Consider the following 17,925-nt stretch of genomic DNA (forward strand, 5'->3'; position numbering starts at 1 on the left):
CTAGTCACATACTCACTTCTTAGAGAGCGCACTGGCCCATATGTAGGCTCCAGATCTCCCAGCTACGTGTGCACTGGGACAGCAGCCATGAGCCACGTCTGACATAAAGCCTCCATGGGCGCAGCCCGTCTTGCGCACACTCACGACACAAGGCCCATACACTTTCACTAGCTCACCCACGTGTGCAGCTGTGCCCTATTCCATTACACTTCAGGCCGCTCTCTTCTCTGGCTTACCCACTGCTCTTGGACATGAAATTCCACTCCCAGCACCCCTACTTCAGACTCTGACCTTAACTCATTTGTCTCCTGGGGGATGGGGTCCAGGCGGGGATTTGGGTATCCAAGGATGGTAGGTGGCATGTGTGTGCTTGCAGCTCCAGGACAGCCTGCCGGGACTCTAGAAAGTTCTCCGGGCAAAGACATGGCTGCTGGGCACCATTGTTCAAGTGCAACAGTGTAAAAGCATATTGACTTTTTTTTTTTTTTTTTTGACGTAAAGGAAAAAAAGTACCTTTTTCTTCAAAAAACAAGCACCTCTTTAAATTTTTCAGAAAGGTGTTTTATGCTCTAGCAGTGACCCTGCTTGTCTGCCACTCCCTAATTTGACTGCGAGCTCACTGAGAGTTTGGATTATGTGCACTACTTTGTGTCTCCAGCAACCAGCAGGTGACTGGCTCTTGGACTGATTTATGGACAGAAGGAGGGAAAAAGGAAAGACAGAAAAGAGGGAAGGAGGGAAGGAAGGAAGGAGGGAGGGAGGGAGGGAGGGAGGGAGGGAGGGAGGGAGGAAACGAAAGGAAGGAGAAAAGGAGGAAGGAGGGAGGGAAGAGATAAATATTTGGATGGATGGATGGATGGATGGATGGATGGATGGATGGATGGATGGATGGATTTCCTATACCCATGAGACACAGAGATTCAGCCTGCTGTCCCTTCCTCCTGCTTTGCCCATTTCTGGTCACCCCACCACAGTCCTCTTCTTTCCTGCCTTTCCCACACCCTCTGGGTTATCCCGGAGTCACCCACATCTCCTAGACTGAATCACTGCTTGGGTCCATGCACTGCCCTTCCACAGGTATGGCCTGGGCTTCTACCCCTTTTTTCCACCTCCCTAGTCTGCCAAGGAAGCCCAGCCCTGGAGCCAGACCCTGGCCAGAGGGTGCCCTGTGGTGTGGCTGTGTGCAGCTCTGTCCACAGCACTCACCTCCAAGAAGCAAGTGGGTCTTCATCCCCCATCTCTCTGGGCAGCAGGGTACCCGGGAGAATCTTGCGGCCACCACCTCCCTCCTGGAAGACGAAACTCCCTCTATCCAGCCCAGTCTCCCCAAACCCCACTTGCATACTTAGCTTCATTTTTTTTCTGGAGAGATATTTTTCCTTGACATTCTTAGTGCCTAGTGCTGTGAGGTTTCTTATGTAGCCTACGCCAGAAAACACTGAATGTTCTCAAGGCTCCAAGATGTTGACTCCAAAATGAACCCCCTTCCAGAGGATACTCCACAGGCTGAAGTTGTGCGAGGTAAGCTTTGTGCACCTAATCTGTGCTGGACATTGCCCTGGGCCCTGGGAACAGCAGTAGACAAGCGAGATCCCAGCTCTCACGGAACTTCCAGTCTGATGGGAGGAAATAATAAATGAATAAATATTTGTGCACGCCACAACTTGTCAGATAGACAGTGGTCGTTCGTGGTGGGGGCAGGGAGGCTCTTTAGTCCTGGTGGTCTCTCTGCAGAGATGACTTTAAACTTGTGACCTAAAGGATGAGGAGGCAGCATGGAGTGCAGATGAAAGGGACAGGTGAGGAGGCAATGGGCTTGGACACGTCGGGGAACAGACGGAGGCCAGTGTGGCTGGCGCCATATTGTGCCTTGAGTGAAGAGGGGAGGAGCTGGAAGTGACAGGTGGACAGGGGCCTGATCAAATACCTACTTGAACAGTTACTATCCTGCATGGAGTGCCTGTTGTGTGTACAACACTGTGTTAATTCCTTCACCTAAGTTATGTCATTTAACTGTCACAACAACCCTCTGACATGGGAAATATTAGCCAATTTAACAGATACTAACAACAATGACATGAATTTAGTACCTGTTATGGGAGATGTCCTGGGCTGAATGCTTTATGTGCATTATCTCATTGATTCCCCATGACAACCTTATGAGGTTTAAGTATTCTTATTTAACCCATTGCACAGGTGAGAAAACTGAAACTTGGAGCACCTGAGTGATTGGATCAAGCTTGAGTCTCAACGTCGGCTTCCGACTGTCCACACACCACACAGGTTCTCCCTATACATCACCACCCTCTCGTCTGTTTGCACTTCTGGACTGCCTTGATATTTCACTCTGGGAGAATTCAGGGCATGATTCCCACCACAGGAAAACACTGGGGGCATGTAGGCTTGTCCTTCCACTTGGGCTCTTTCTCGGGCTACAGAAAGGCCCCAAGAAGTGCATGGTGGGGGAGGCACCGCGTCCTCTCCAGCCGGCTGGGCTTCAGGCCTTCCCCAAAATGGGCTTCACCCACACTCTATCTCCAAAGATTCAATCCAATCCACAGCCACCTTTAACACCTCTGCCATGCTTGAGAAATATCCTGCCTCCAAAGCAAACCTTCCAAGCAGCACCATTTTCATTCTTCTCTGTCACAGCCCAGACCAAGCCCAATCGACTTTAAAGCGATTTGCCTCCCAGAACTCTCCCATTCCTCCCCGACAGTTTTCGGGCCAATAGATCATTTGAAATGTTTTTATAACATAAAAATCCAATCCTTTATAGCAGGCAATCAGCAGTCTTAAAATAATTACCCGTAACTAAAGAGAAACCAAAGTAAGATCAAATGAAATCTGATTAATGGTGGTAAAGACCAGTGTTCTTTAAATAATTCTTTAGAATAAATTTCAATGGGATAATCTCTCCATGAAGATATTTCTTTAGGGGCTTAAGACAAATAGAATTTTTTTTTTTTCAAAGAACCTCACAACTAAATTACATAGCATTTTGGGGAGGTTCTGGTTATTTTTCCTAAGTACAGAATTTTCAGTGTGTTTCCGTTTTCCCTCAAGGCCATTACAGAAAAAGAATAAAGTTTCATTTCCCCTGCAATTATGTAGCTGTATTATTTTTGTAATAGGCTTACAAAGAACAAGTTTCCTAAACACAATCTTCCAGCTGAAGTTCACGGGGTTGAAATTAAGAAATAAATCCTCTTTGCTTCTTACTTGTCTATTTTTTAAAGGTCAATGTTGATGACAATTCAGAAAACTCCATTTCTCCTCAAGTGCCAAGGTTTCTAGGACACACCTGGTAGAAATTTGGAGCAGGGCCAACCTAGTGAGGGGGGGCGGCAAGAAAGGCCCAATTCCTACCGCATCTCTGGCCCCCACTAGCCTCATGCCTTGAGCTCTGAAGTCATATAACACAGGGGTTAGGGAACTTAAAGATGGGGAAACTGAGAAGGGGTCTTGTCCAGCTAATGAGGAGATGAGAGGGCCTAAGGTGATCAAAGGACCCTTCCAAGATGAGAAGGATGAGTTGTGCTGGTCAGGTAGAGGCAACAGAATATGCAAACAGCAGGAGAGGAAAATTAAGACCCAGTTGGAGCAAGTGGCCCTACACCAGAAAACACATATTTTTCCTGTGCGACCAGAAGGAAGGAGACAAAGCTGGGTGGGGGTGCAGGTAGCTTTGGAAGGTGGAGCAAGAATCAACCAATATCCTCTGAGCACCTACTTTCACAGCTCACTGGGAGGCCTGGTCAATCCCCAACTGAAGAAAGAAGTATTGGAATGGAGGGTTTGAAGAGAGAGGAGAAAGTGTGAATGAGCTTCTGAGAGGAATAAAGGAGAGAACCGTGAAAACGTGATATTTCCATGCAGAGTTGAGCATGTAACTCAGGTAATGGACCATGAATCAGCAAAACTGGGTAATTGTGCCCAGAAGCACTTGGCAACCCAGCAAGAGAATGGAGAGGGTAGACAGCCAGACTGATCCAGTGTGGGTGGTGCAAAGGACAAATTAGGGAAAGGGAGGGAAGACGTTTTTAAGAGAGAAATTGAAGTGATGGACCCCAAGGTTGGGAGTAGATTGGGAAGGAAGTGGCTAAATGGTGAACATAGAAATGAGAAGTATCAGGGATGTAGAAGTCTCAATATGGACAAAGAGCAGATGCTGTGGGAGAAACCAGTGAGAGCGACAGAAAGATGGGAGGGTGATCAGAGAATAACCACAGTTCAGGATGTCAGAGTGGAGGAGATTCAAGTGACAACAAGGGGTGGCCTGTGGTGTGGCCGTGACAATAGATGGCTGAAGTGGAGAGGACATGAAGGCCTCTTGTGTTATGGAGATCAAGACTCTGAGGAGGCCGAGGATCTAATGCCACACCCCTGAGGACCCTGAAGTCCCCAAGAATGACAGCAGCACTCGGCAGGGGGAGAAACTCCGCCCAGCGGGTCGATGGAATCTTGGGACAATCACCTCGAGGGACGGGGACTCACTCTCCTCCCACCCCCAATCCAATCAAGCATTTTTATAACAGAACTTTCTCCCTTTGATCAACAGACTGTATCATCAATTACCTGGAGCCTGTAGGCCTTAAACGAAAAGCAGGAGGACATAGTTAGATAACAAAGTAGAAACTAAAATTTAAAAGCAAGTGCAGTGTTTGAAGTGTTACCTCCCAAATATGTCATAAACCCACCAGCTTCTCTCACTTTGGGCGTCCCCTGGTCCCTAATCCAAGCTACCACCACTCCTGCGCTTCCAGTGGCTTTAATGTTATTCCTCTCCCTGACACCCCCATCCAAAAAATCTATTTCTGGACTTCAGTCCACTCAGTCTTAAAATGCAAATCCGGTCACCTCCTACCAGGCTAGTGGTTCCCAAAAACCCCCTGCCCCAGTGGCATGTTATGGAGAACTTACACATATAAACATATACACTTGGAATTTTTTGGTTGAAAAGGGACGGGGACTTTAGGGAACTCTGCCCGGTTAGCCGCCCTGTCCCCTGGACGTTCGCATCCCCCAGGAGCCTTCATGCTTATTTTTATGTCTGCTTCCTTAAAACAAAAGACCACATAAGAAGAATGGCGATAACATCTGACACAAAATAGAGCGGGCACCATCCTATTAAGGACACCGTACGGGGCAGTAGTGACAAATGGGGGTCCAGGGTACAGGTGCTGGGTTTGAAATCTGGCTCCTTCACTTACTGTGTGATCCTCCCAATTACTTAATCTCTGAGTTCCCCATTTTCCACTACAGCTCAATGAGAAGGATAATAGTGCTTAGTAATTGTGAGTAACTTACACCTACCAACTCTTGCTAGAAAATTCTCAGGCCTCCCTTTCCAGCGTCAAGAAGACACTGGTAGCTCTGCTAGCTCTGCAGAATGAAATTAGCATGCCAAGAAGGACCGGGTTTGGTGGTCCTCCTTCAGCACCCAGTGGTGGCTTGGAGGTTAACCCCACACTCTGGACCCTTCAGAGGCCCCGGACACCCAGAATCACATAATGTATAAAGGGGAGGAAGTCTTGGCGAAACCTGTCCTCATCCCTGTTCAGAGGTCTTCCTCTGAACCTCTTCTCCCAGGGTGGTCAAACCCTGATCACCTCACCCTGTGACCCATCTTGGCAGCTAACAGACTCACTGCTGTTCAAGAGCTGGAATTTACTCTCCTCTCAAGCATCCTTTATCTTTCTTGTAATTTCAGGGCTGGCTCTTCCCTTCTGTCTTTCTTAGTCAGCTCAGGCTCCTATAACAAAATACCACAGATTGGCCTAAACAACAGACATTTATTTCTCACAGTTCTAGAAGCTGGAAAGTCTGAGATCTAGATGCTGGCAGATTTGATTCCTGGCGAGAACCCTCTTCCTGGCTTACAGATGACTGCCTGCTTCTGCATGCTCACATCATGGAGAGAGAGCTCTCATGTCTCTTCCTCTTCTTCTAAGGACACTAATCCCATCACAGGGGCCCTACGCTCATGACCTCAGGTAAACCCAGTTACCTCCCAATGGCCCCACCTCCAAATACCATCACATGGGGAGTTAGGGCTTCAACATACGAGTTTGGGGGGGGACACAAATGGAAGTTCATAACACCTTCCCTTTACCTTTCTTTTTTTACCCCAACCCCTCTATGAGGAGCCAATAACCTCCCCAAAAACTCAGCTACTAAGCCCCAAATTCTTATGAATGCTAAAATACACAGAAATGAAAAGTGCATCTCATAGAGCATAAATGTACGGTGGGAACAGCATAATCTAAAGCCACAAGATTGGGTTGCAGCCCAGCTTGGCCACCAGCTTGCCCTGGGCCTTTGGGTAAGTCTCTTCTTATCTCATCTGTGACGTGAGAATACTTACCCCGCAGAGTTTCTATGAGGATTTAACGAGTCAGTTCACATGAAATGCTTAGAATAATGCCTGGCACATAAATGCTAGGTCCATGTTTTCATTATTTTGAGGTTATAAGTGAGCTGTGCTATTGGCGATGAATCAACACACCTAAAAAAGCAAGGAGCAAGTGGTCAAGGGTAGTCCAATCCCAGAATCCCAGAAGGGACAATATCTGGAGCACGGAGGTCAAGTTTGCCCCCATCTTAGTTTGGGTTGCCCCAGAAACAGACCCTGAGCCCAGCGGTGGAGGACAAGCCATCTATGGGAATGTGCAAGGAACAGGGGTGGGAGGGAGAGGAAAGGGTAAAGGAGGCAAAGGCAACCAATAAAGGCATATTATTAAACCAACGACTATAGTGGAAGAGCTTAATCCCATGGGGAAACTGAAAAATGGCACAAAAATACGGCTCAGAATTCTCCGGGCCAAGGCTCTAGGGGGCTGGGAGACTCTTGTCAGAATATCCATCAGCCGTGGTTATGGGCTAACCCTGGCGGGGGTGGGGGGTGCATAATTCATAGGCACTTGCAACGCATTATGTATAGGGACAAAGGGGCTTCCGGTAGCCTAAGGGCAAACGCCAGCAAAGATGCATGTGTTGGCTCCTGGATGTCAGGCTGGTAGAAACGGTGAAAGCATCGGAGGAAATAGGACTCTTTTGTGGGCTTCCTCACTGGGCTTACAACTCCGATGCAGTTGTTATCGAGCAAACACTGTTCCTAACTCTCAGCCCCCACTCTGCCCTTTCACTTTCCTTGAGACTCGTGTGACTGAATTCAGTTGATTTTCTCATGATGGTGCTCACTCTGGCCAGCTGTCTGTGCTGCTGAGAACTCTCAGTGTGAAAGCTCCAGGGGTTTCCATCAGTAAAGGTGAGTGTGTGTACAAAGAACGCTGCCGCACTGAGTCACTGACTCGGTGCCTTGAGTGTTCGATGTCACACCCCTTACAGTGTCAATCGGGGGTGGGGGGCAGGGGCTGACCAGGCAGAGAGAGGGAATCGTATTCACTGAGCACATACCATGTGCCAGCACTGTGCTTTACCCCTCACTGAATCTGCAGCCAGCCCTGTCAGTGGCAGTGAAGGAATAGCATTCTCCCCCACGCGTGCCAGCCAACCTGAAGGTGACAACTGATTCATCTCGACGCAGTTTTGACTCAAGTTTGTCTGCTTACAAATGAGGTTGAACAGCATTTCATGTTTATGGTTCCCCAGGCTTGTAGCCTGGACGTCACGGCCTTTGTCAGCCAGCACATACCATGCTCCTCGCTTATTTATCACGTTGTTCTCCTGGGAAAGCTGACTTTCCATCTGAGATGCAGTTTTGAGGAGCCAGCTGTGTTCTAAGCCTGCTCGTGTTCACGAAAGAAGCAAATTCGAAGGGCAGAAAAAAAGGGGTCAAGGCAGCAGTTTCTCCTTTGGGATGGATCCCGAGCTACTCCTGACTCTGAACTTGAGGAAGATGGAAGCCAGAGAGGGCTGGCTGGGCTTATTCTCCAGGTACAACCACCCTCCACCCACTCTCTGCCCTGCCCTGTCCCTGTGCTCTAGGGACCGCATAACGGCTCCTCTGCCTCTTACTTCCAGGCGGGTCTGGCCGGTGACAGGGTCTGGCCGGTGACAGGCACCATCACGGGAGAAGGCAGGAGGACAAAGATGAAGGAATTTTTCCATCCCTTCCTGTTTGGGTTCCTAGAGCAGCCATAACAAACCACCACAGACTTGAATGATTAAACACCAGAAATGTATTCTGTCACAGTTCTGGAGGATGGAAATCCAAAATCAAGGTTCGGCAGGGTTGGTTCCTACTGGAGGCTCTGAGGGACAGCCTGTTCTGTGCTTCTGGTGGTCCGGCAATCCTTGGTATCCCCCGGCTTATAGACCCATCACTCCAATCTCTGCCTCCATCTTCACATGACATCATCCCCTCTGGGTCTGAGTCTACGTCTCTGTAAGGGCAGCAGCCATTGGACTAGGGCCCACCTTAATGACGTCATCTTACCTTGATTCCATCTGCACAGAACCTATTTCCAAATAAGGCCACATTCAGATACCAGGGGTTAGTACTTCAACATATTTTTTGGGGGGACACAATCAAACCATAACCCATCCCTACCTGGCCACTGCCCTGGCTCTGGCTGGCTCGTCTCAGCCCACACATCCATCTAGCAACCTGTCTTTCTCACGTGCACCATTTCCGCCCCTACCTCCCTGAGGGCACAGTGCGAGTATCTGGGAGACTCACCATCTTTTGCCCTAACCCTCCACGCCTCTGTTCATAGTCCCGTCACTAAACTCTCCTCAGTTGCGTTCTGAGTACCCACAACCAAATTGTGAAGTCGAGAAAATCCAGAAAAGGCATCACGAGGACCACATAGGGAGTTTGCCCTGTGTCTTTGGTATGTGACAGGTACAGAGACAGCTGCGACACCTCAGTCTAAAGAAGTGTATGAGACACTTGGCTTGAAGTGACCTGGTAGAAACTGCCCTCCACCAACAATGGGGCAGAGATGTGTGTGGTATTTGACCCCCCGGGGCTTCATAATGGAAGCTGAACGGATCATTTTAAAAGACCAAGGCTGCTTCCTGTCTTAGGACAAGGCAGCTTCAGCAGGTGAAAGCTTTCAGGTAAAGCTCTTGCTTTTCTACCCTTCACCTTCCAGCAAGAGGCAGTCTTGAAAAGAGGGTGAGGGTGGTTAGAAAACCAGTTTAGGGAAAGAGCAATACGACTGTAGATGCTGGCTGTACCCCCAATCCACCCCCCTCAACAAAGTTCCCATCCCAAAGTAGGCTCAGAGCTGGAGAAGTTTAACCTGGAAGGAAGTTCTGAATTTTTGTTACTGCTCTGGAGTGAATATTGTAATTATTAAGATGAGACCGCTCTTACAACTGAAAGTGAACAAAGGTGTTTTTCCCTAAGAGTGACAAGAAAAGTTATGGAACTTCACAGCGATTTCATCCAAAGTGTAAGGAAGAGTGGTCCACAGAGAAGTTCTGATGAGACAGTGGTGAAAAAAAAATAAAAACATAAATACTTGTCTCCTGCTGGGTTCTACTCATTCTGTATGATTGATAGAAGGAGCTGGAGCTAGAGACATAAATATAAATACACATCAAATAAAATCAGAAAAGATGATATGTACATAAAATAGGAAGACGAACAAGGAACAGCATGTATAAATATGGGGTTCACAGGTTTGTACGCTGGTAAAAGTTGAGCCTCCAATATGGCTCTGAGTTTCCTGGCAGCCAAAGCAAGACAATCAATTAACAAAGCAAGAAATTGAATCTGTCCACGGAAAACAAAGCATAATAGTTTTTCAAATGAAAACAATGCCCTTCTTCTACTCAAGCCTTACATGGTTCGTGTGGCTCTTCAAACAGGCTCCACTGTTTAGTGGACAATAGCCTCACCAACAAGCTATATAAATATCACAGAGGGTTTCACCCATCAGCTTCTTACATCATCTGTCAAAGAAAGCCAACAGCAGGGCAGACAAAGCACATTAGTGGGAAGTTAACACAATGGGATAGAAGTAGGTAGCTCCCGGTGGTCGGGCTTGATAGGTTTTTACTGTTTTGGTTGGAGCAGCCATTAGAACAGTGCACACCTGATGAATTTCACAAAGCGGGAGGTCAGGGCAAGGGCAGATGGGAGGGTCCTACGCAAGCAGTGGGGTCGCCATTTTTCATCATCCACCTTCCTCCGTGCCCAGGAAAGAAAATTCATCCATCACTCACAGCAAACACTGGCGCAAATGGCCTGACCTTCTCGGCTGATTGAAGCAATCAGGTTTTCCACGGTACCCAGAAGGCACCGTATATAAAAATTCTATTTTCTTTTTGAGGCAAATTTAAATTTTTTTTCCTAGGCTTTGATTCACAAAACACAATTAGGAGCTCATTCATGTTAATTCCGACTAAACTGAACACTGAAGCTAAATGGTGTCAGCAAATGGAATGATAGTCCACCAAGATTAAATATCCGTGTCCCGATAGACTATGTTTCAAAGGTATAAAGTTATTCTAAAAGAAATTGATCTGTCTGTACAAGTATACTATTATTCAAATAACTTTCAAACATAACAGAGCTGAAAGAAAAATACCATTTTCTACCTCAGCAGAGCATGTAATGGTTGTCACTGCACGTAAAGTTTAATTTGTAGAAAGGCTCGCTGTATCTTCCCGCAGGCCTCTGGCTCTGAGACCCATCTGGGGTTCTCTGGATCTCCTTTCTCCTGTCTGCCTGGGAGGTTTTAGGAAAGAATGACAGAGTAGGAGAAAGCGTGCCACCAGCTGGGCTGCTCCACTGAAACTCAAAGAAAGATCAAAGGTGGTCTTTGGGAGGAGATGCGCAAACCCCATGGGCAGAGTCAACCAGACAGAGAGAGGTGACGGGGGTCAGGTTGGCAGGAAGGCACATAAGGGCATCTAGACAGAGAGAGCAGCATGGCCGAGACCAGGAGAGTGCAGGGCCCTGAGGGCAGAGTGGCGCCTTGTGGGTGATGGGTCCTGGAGCAGACGACAACCAGGAAACCGGCTGGTGATGCTGTGGGGACAGAGCCACAGAAAGCAGTTTCCAGGCTCTCCGCCTCACATAGAAAGGTGCTGGCTTAGGTAGTAAATGGCCATCAACTGTGATTGGATGGCCATCAGCTGTGGCTAGTTGGCCGTCAGCTGTAACTGATGGACAGGGTCAGACTCAAAGGGCCCTCCTGAGGTGCCCCGCAAAGAAGCTTGGGTTTTCTTTCTCCTGAAGGTGACGGGAGGGCTTGGAGCACAGGAGAGACCCTGCCCATCAGGAAACCCGGAAGAGCATGTCCCCAGACAGAAGCCCCACATCTAAAGCACCAGCTGTGTGGCTCCAGCACACCATAACCGTACGTTTTGTCATTTGCTTACTTTTATCTCAGGTGTGTGACTTTCTCCCCAAGTGGACTGTCAGCTCCCAAAGCCTTCGGAGGCCCAGAGGTCCTGCCTCCCAGCTCACGCTCCCGTGTTGTGGGGTTCTCCTAGCTCCTCACACACGTGGCCTTGGGTCACCCACCAGCCTTGCTCCAGCATCAGAGTGGTTTGTTCCTGTCTCTGGTGCCACTAATAAGCTGGAACTTTCTGGAGGAACCAATGCCTTTGTTGTAATAAGGGAAAGTCATCCCTCCTTCAGGGGCCCCTTCCCTGGATGCGTGCAGCCAGGATACGCATTTGGGCTACAGGACAGAGCGCATCTGCAAAGCCACATGCAGCAGCTCTGTTGCTCCATCTGCCTTTACTCCCCACCCTCAAGGACTCGTACTGTGTCACACCAAGACACAGGCACACACAGATGTTTCACAAATACCTTCAAACTCCTTCAAGCCAATACTCATGGGAAGCTCTTGAGGAGAAACATATCTCTGTGCTTTATTTGTGGTTCAGATGTGTGTGTTTATATACACATAAAAAAAGATCTGGAAGGATACAGAGCTAACTGTTCTGAGAGTTCATCCTGGGAAAGTGAGACTGGAGGGAAGGGAGTTTTATTTTATCTGTGGTTGTTTTTTATAAGAAGCATATATAACTTTTATAATGCAATTTTTTACGTTAAAAGAACATTCTTCAAGGCTCAAGTTCAGGTCCCGACTCCCACAGGAAACCTCCCCACACTCCCAGATCTGTTATCCTGTCCTATCCCTGAACACCCCTTGAGGAAACCAGTCTCCCCCCCACCCCCCGCCACTGCCAAGTCCATTACCACGTGTCATCTGATGCCACCTATTCATCTGTGCATGAACAGAAGGGCAAATGACATTTTCCTGTTTGGCTCAGAACACAGCCCCATGGCTGAGGGTCTTCAGCATCAAGTGCCCCTATTTATAGAGAAAGCACCAAGATGCTTCTTAAAAAACAAACTAGTGGTCCTGGAACCCTGGTCCCACCATTCCACCCCGCCTTATACACAGACTATAAGGTCAAGGGGGTCATTGATGGGGGAGGCAGTTCTTGGGGGAGGTGGCTGTGTGTGAAAAGGGAGGTGTATGTTCCTGTCTAACCAGGGCCAGGTGAGGAGGGCTCTTGGGGCACCACGGAAAGATGGAGGATGCTTCCAAGTGCCTGCCCCATGGCTGCCCCAGAGCACAATGTGGGGAGATTGTTCTTGGAAGGCCGGGCCATGGGTTGTCAGGACTTTGGGGGAGAGGGGTCACAATCTCCTGTTCACCCCTGAAGGTGAGAGACTGAGCAGAGCAGCCCGTTAGCCTCATGAAGCAAGACAGCCACAGAGTTTTCAGGGCCAAGGGTGCGCCTCCCAAAGGCCAAGCCAGTGCCATGGAAGGAAACATGCTAGCACCACCATAGGGCACAGCCACCAAGGCAAGGGTCCCAGCCGGAGGAGCAGAGCCTGTGTGGTGAGCAGAAGTGTCCCAAAAGGTCAGGAACATGGGCAGTGAGGAGCCCTCTCCTGAGGGGCTTCTGAAAAGCCCCCGCATGGACTTATAAGACAGTCAGCATATCGCTGCCTGTCCCTGGACACCCTCTACAGCCAGCCCCAGGAGCAGAGAAGGAACCACAGCAGCAGAGCCCACTAAGCAAAAAAGCTTTGGCCTTTTTCTCTTATTCTCCCTCCTCCTGCCCACCCCAGAAGAGCCAAAGATGAAGAGAGAAGGAAGAAGAGGCACAGGCCGCAGCTGAGCTGGGGGAGGAAGCTTTGGATGGGAGAGAGACCCCAGTGGTGATTTGGTCAGAAAGGACTTGCTGCTGCCTGAATGTGAGTCTCAACTGTCAAGACGACCATTCCCTACAGCTAAAGGGACCGAGGGTCTGCCATGGCTGTTGTCAAGGGGTGGGGAAGGAAAGGCAACAGAGCATGTCTGAAGGCTGTGCCTGGGGAAAATAAATTCTTGTTTTGTACCCCAGTGTCCGGATTACAGATAAGATTACACCTAAGATTACACCGGATTACATCTAAGATTCCAGTTACAGATAAGTATGTGTATCCCCAACAAAATATCATCGTTTGATAGGAAAGGGTTGTATAGCCTATGTGTCTGGCATCCCCTTATCCAGTACAGGGCGCCCACAAAATGCCTTAGAAATCTGTGTTGGTTGGGCTGGGCGTGAGGGGTGGAGGTGGGCAGGAGTGATGGGATTCAGCAAAACTCACAACCAAGATAGCCGCCCTTGGCCCCGTTTGGAAACCTTGACCTCAGTTAAACAATATTTAACATTTTTAAGTAGAAGATCTGGCAGAGACTTTACTAGGGTAATGTGTATCTCAGCTCTCCTAGAGGGAAACGCAGTATGCCACTTTTGAAATTTATGTACCCACCAAACAGTCCTTCTGTTAGAGTCTTTAATACATTTTCATAAAATCGCTGAGGAAGTTTAGAAAATACTGCCCTACGCATCACTGACCCAGAACCTGCCAGGGACAGCTTCTCCCAGTGCCCAGCTGTGGGACCCTCCTTTCTCCTGTTCCTTTGTTCCAGAAACATTTTAGCGTGAGTACTCTGCAGCACTGTGCGAGTTGCTGATACAGGAAACAAGACAGACACTGCGGGTTTCCTTCTGGAGTTTACGCTCGTGTGGGAGAGTAACAGCCCGTGAACAATGACTGGGCGTGGAGAAGTAAACAATGAGGGCAGCTGGGGGCTTTGGGAGCCTGTGGCAGGAGTACCTGATGCGGTCAGGGGTGTCAGAGAACGGGGGTCGCTGAGGAAGGGACATTCAAAACTGAGAACTGGAGGATGAATACACAGCAGTGGAGAAGAGAGCGAATGGAGGGAATTCCAGGCTGGAGAAGCAGCATGCGCAAGACGGAGGAAAAAGCTTTGCTACTTTCCAGACCTATGGTTCAACCCTTAACCCCAGTGCCACCAAACACTCTGGAGGAAAATATACAAAAGGAAAACCGCACTTTAGGAGTTTCTTGAAAGTTAAAATATACATTGGCAACCTCTTTGTTTTGCAGGAACCACTAACATTTCCCCTTCCATACAGAGACTACCAACTTTAAATTACTTAACAGCACCACCACTGCCGGTCTGGACACCTAATACCTCATCAAGTGAGGAGGCATTGATGGATGTGCCACAGTTTTCCTTTATTGCATGGCTCAATTTATCATAATGTGTTTTATAAATTAGTATTCTTAAATTCCCATCGTGAGTCGGTGTCTTTTGATTTATATAATATAGATCTAATTTATGGATCATTGCAGTAATTTATAACTCAGATAACTAATTTGTCGACCCAGCACCAAAATGTGTAAGTCACCTAGCACTTTTCTCAGATGGGTCCTAAATGATTTAGGTGATTTATACTGACAGGGCATGAAACCATGGAAAGCCCTAGGGTTTGATCACTCTGAGAATCACTCTTCTCAAAGTCCCAAAAGGAGAATGGTCAAATGACCTTGAACCCACACATCCCACTCCAAGTAATTTACCCTAAAGGAAATAAATAGAGATGGCTATCAGTATGCCTCTTGTAGTACAATTTAGAATGGCAAAAGGTTGGAAATAATATAGATGTCCAGTAACAGGAAATAATTTCACCAACTATGAGTCTTTGACTAAATGTGTATATCGTTAGGCAGCAAATAAAAATGATTTCCAGAATGCAGTGGTTCTCAATCAGGGGTGATTTTGCCTCCCAGAGAACTTTTGGCAATGTCTAGAGGCATTTTTGACGGTCACAACTGGGCGATTGGGGTCTACTAGAACCTAGATCAGAAGTGCTACCAAGTATCCTATAATGCACAAGACAACTTTCTATAGCAAATAATGATCTGGTGCAAAATGTCAATAGTACCACAGTTGAGAAATCTTGCCATAATTACAAACAACATAAACAAGGGGTTTTACTGATATAAGAGAACAAGCAGAGCACAAAACTGTATCCAGGCTATAACTTCAGCTATAAAAATTGTATATGTATATGCACGAGGACCACAGAAGGACAAGATAAAAAGAAAGCACATGTATTGTTTCAAGGGTGAAACTATGGGCAAGTTTAAATTTTACTTTATTTTTGCAAATCAATCTTTCAAGAAATAAAAATAGACAACGTACATACGGTAAATTAAAATATGAGACAGGAAGGAGACAGATGAGAGGGTGAAAGGAAGAGAAATAAAAAAATACAAAACTCACTCAAACACAAAACAGCAGAGTTAGGCACATAGTTCACCAACCTGAATGAAACTCAGAATCCTTTATAAAGATGTTTAGATCAAAATGCAGCCCCTCACTATGAAATGACCCTTTTATCTCTGGTAATGCTCCTTATGTGATATTAATATAGCCACAGCACTTTGTTTATGTTTAGACTTACATGGCATGTATTTTTATTCATTTTACTTCAACTTCCCTGTGTCTTTGCATTTCAACTGTGTATCTCTTAAACAGCATATGTTTGGGTCTTGCTTTCTTATCCAATCTGAGAATCTCTGCCGTTTAAACAGCATGTTTAATCCATTTACATGTGATATAATTCTTTTTCTACTTACCTCCTCTGTTCTCTCTTCCTTTATTCCTCCTTTCATTTAGGTTCATCAAGTATTTTTTATTTCTCCATTCTATCTCCTCCACTGGTAATTTAACTATAACTCTTTTTGTTTGTTTTTTGTGGTTGCTCTCATGATCAAAATATGTGTTCTTATAGAGTCTGTCTGGAATTAATATTACACCACTTCCATTATAAGGAAAACTTGCAAAGTATAGTTCTGTTTACACTCCTTCCTGCCCTCGTACTGCTGTTGCATATTTCATTTCTACATACATTTTAAATGCCACAATACATTGTCATCATTTTTGCTTTCAACAGTCAATTGGCTTTAAGAAATAAAGAAAAACAGTATTTGCTATTTACCATTTCCAGGGGTCTTTCCTTCTTTGAGATTCGAACTTCCTTCCACCTGAAGAACTTCCTTATCATTTCTCATAGTGTCGGTCTGCTGGCAACAAATTCTCTCAGCTTTTACCTGAAAACATTTTATTTCACCTTAGTTTTTATTTTTTTAACCTACTCTTCATTATAAAAGCTTTCAAATATACAAGAAAGTTGAAAAAGTTACACCATATAATCACTACCTAGATTCTACAGGTCAACACAAGTGCAAGGCCTGCCTCCCAAACCTCACTCCATTGCCTTCTGATGCTGGTGGTCCCAAGTCTGTCATGGGCCACTACAGCAGAAAGTGCTTGGGGATTCTTTAATGTTTAATTTAACTGAATTCCATTCACATTTACTGAGCATACACTATGTATTAGAGACTGTATTGTGTGTCATGAATAAGACCTGGGACATAGGTCAGAACCCAGGGGGGAAGCAGATATACCAATCAATGTCTGTTTGTAGCAAAGAAAACATTGGAAATAAACTAAATGTCCATGGGATGGAAAGGGGATGGAAAGGGCACCATGATGTATTAAATGTAAAAAGCAAGGTATAGAATATAGTACATTACCTTCAACAAAAAAATGGAAGAAAAGTAGAGTAATATGTTAATGCTTGCTTATATAAGCACAAGGCCACCCAGAAATCTAATAACAGTGGTTCCTTTGGCTGAGGTTGGAGGAGACTGGGCAGAGGTTAAAGGTGGAAAAGCAGAGTTTCACTTGTTTTTATTTAATTTATTTAATTGTATTTTATAACTGAATTTTAGAACTATTGAAAACTTTAAATTAAAAAAATAAATGTGATTACAACCCATGAAAACAGGCTTAGCATTGCCTCCCCATATGAGGAGGGGTATACAGAAATATCCTGTTCTTTCTTCCTTTTCCATCCCACCCCAGTCCTAGGTCCCTGAAGGACGATATAAACAGTGGTGTGGAGAAACAGTCGGTAACAGGCGTCCTGCTCTTCTTCCTGTATGAGAGATCAGATTCCCATCAGTCTGACACCCCCTGAGCAACCTGCAGTCTGAAATGGTGTCATGCCGTCTCCCTCAAAACCGCGGCGGCAAGTTCTCTTCAGGACCCGCCTGCCCCCATCAATAGCTAAGCAGATGATTTCAAAGCAAACCTGCAGAGGCTGCTGGACTCTCAAAGGCAACAGAGGACTCTGAAGGCCATGCTCAGTGAAATGTTTTTGCTTCTTGCCTTTTCCTCTTTAATTACAGCGTAATTTGCATTTATATGATTTCATTCTGCCATTTTGTGGGCAGCGCTGACGATGCTCAACACGCTGTAGCTTCCCATCCGAGCTAGAGTCAGGAGGGCGACTGCCGTCTCAGATAAAATCCTTTCCAATTAAACAGTTCACTGGACGTGTCATGGCTTGAGGATGTCATCCTCTGGTGTGCACGTCTCATGGATATTTCTGGACACCCATCATCGTAGGAAGGTCTTAGTGCAGAAGATGTTAGGAGAATTAGGCTCCCCCACTGAATGGCTGTAATGACATTGACTTGAAAATGGGCCTCCTTAGACTTGCTGGAGAAGCAGAACTATTCCCTTAAGTGGATCATCCTGGGCTTTACTTTCCCAGGTCTTATATCTAAATGGTATCCGATGCTCCACGAGATGAAACATGCCAAAGATATTG

The 17,925-nt window shown here is 46.5% G+C and overlaps 1 long non-coding RNA gene across 1 annotated transcript in view; it reads right to left on the reverse strand.

The window, feature by feature from the left end:
- LOC141567216 (uncharacterized) overlaps window positions 1–17,925 on the reverse strand; it is a 163,278-nt gene that overhangs the window by 137,993 nt on the left and 7,360 nt on the right. The window contains exon 2 of the long non-coding RNA XR_012489682.1: window positions 16,246–16,357. This is a non-coding gene — a long non-coding RNA (uncharacterized LOC141567216). The remainder of the gene's footprint in view (window positions 1–16,245; window positions 16,358–17,925) is intronic.

Source organism: Rhinolophus sinicus, linkage group LG10 (genome assembly GCF_036562045.2).
Source record: "Rhinolophus sinicus isolate RSC01 linkage group LG10, ASM3656204v1, whole genome shotgun sequence".
NCBI lineage: Eukaryota > Metazoa > Chordata > Mammalia > Chiroptera > Rhinolophidae > Rhinolophus > Rhinolophus sinicus.